The sequence below is a fragment of the Parasteatoda tepidariorum genome, chromosome 6 (genome assembly GCF_043381705.1).
Source record: "Parasteatoda tepidariorum isolate YZ-2023 chromosome 6, CAS_Ptep_4.0, whole genome shotgun sequence".
NCBI lineage: Eukaryota > Metazoa > Arthropoda > Arachnida > Araneae > Theridiidae > Parasteatoda > Parasteatoda tepidariorum.
Genome location: NC_092209.1, coordinates 46775941 through 46777736, shown reverse-complemented (window position 1 = coordinate 46777736; position 1796 = coordinate 46775941).

The window sequence follows — 1796 nt, the reverse complement described above, 5'->3', positions numbered from 1 at the left end:
ATTGTTATTTGCATATGTTTTGTCTAAAAATATCAAGTTATATTTGGCTGTTCAGTGTTTTCATCGCAGAAAAAAAATGGGTGAGAATTTCTCACCCTTTCTCAAAAACAGGGTGAGATTTCAAAAAGTTAAGTGAGATATCTAAAAACTAAAAAAAAAAACACTAAGAGACTTGAAAAAAAAATCCTTTCTTTAATTATAATACATTTTTAACATCTTCTAATTTTTAAAGCATTGAATATTTTTTTTTTTGCATCATCATATGGAAAATGTTCTACATCTACTTTTTTTATCAGCTATTCTCATTAGGTTGCTCAAATGCGTGTTTGTTTCATTTTGATCGTTTCTACCCACATTTGTTTCATTTTCATTTATCCGTTTCAGAGTAGAAGGCATTGCCTTTACAAGGTATTTGTCCATCTTACAATATTGAGCAAAAAATTTTAACTTCTAACATGGAGAAACCTTACCTACGGTAAACACGTGGTTGCAGAGAAATGCGTTCTGAGAGAGGTTCCGAGGGATGGTGTTCTGTTGTTCTTAAAGGTTCTGAACAATTCTGGTAAATAGGAAAGCTAGATAATGGGGCAGATGTTGAAAATAATGAAAGATCCAGGAAGAAAAGTGAAACAGATTTCATTCTAAATGGCGCAATGAGAAATTTTTTTCAAAATGCAAGAAATTCGCGAATTTTGAAATTGCTTTATAGAATGCGCGAATTTCTCGCGGTAATCATTTTTTAATGCGAGAAAAGAAAAAAATATGCGAGATTCTCGCGTTCTCGCGCTGTAGTGAAAACACTGCTGTTTACTATAGCTCTTTTGGGTAGGAAAATAAATAGCCACTATTTCTGTACCCTTAAGTTAGATTCTGTTGTGTACTATTTGGTGATGAGAACCATTAAAATAAATGAATAATTCCTTTTTTTTTTTTTTTTGTAGATTGAGGGATCTAGGCAATGCAGCTCTAAAATAAAATGTTTAAAAAAATTTATTTCAAATACTTGTGTTTTTAAAAAACTGGTTTTTCTTTATACTGAATTTTTTTTATCACTTTCATAACCAGCCTGGAGGTTGCTGACTAGGTGGAACAAAATTTGATTTAACATACAGGAATAGCTGTTTCAAACTCACAACAGTTATAAAAGCAACACATTGTTAGCTAAAGAACTTTATTTCATGTGACGAGGGAGCCTTCAAAAAGAGCCTTTATCTTTTATTGTGCCATTGTTTTAATAATGTGTTGAAATATTTTTGAGATCTATTTATAGAAAGAAATTCATTTAGCTTGAAACTTAAAATTATTATTGTTTTGGGAAGGTTTTCAAAATATTGCTTAATATAAAAAATTGGACATAAACTTAAACTTCTGTGCTTAAAACATGTAATTTTATACATAATTACTGCTTTATGATTATTGATCAAATGCACAACACATTAGGGAAAACAGCTTTCCTATTGTTGGCCTCTCTTCTCAATCACACGCTAACCTTTACTGTTATTCACATTTATGTAAACAAATCTCTTCATTGTTATTTTTTCTTCTTGTATTTTTTGAAGTTATATGCTGATAGCCACACAAACCATGAAAATACCTTCCCACTGGCATTTAAAAATTAATGAAGTTAGTGGCAAATATACTTTCCACAGCCTTTCGAAGAGTTAACTAAGTTACTTTTTTAAGTAACATGTTTTATCGTATGAACTTTTTAACAAGCTTTTAATAACTTAGATACTGAAAGGGGGATAAAAAAAGGAGATAGTATTGTAATTTTCTGCCTATATTTCAAAGAAACT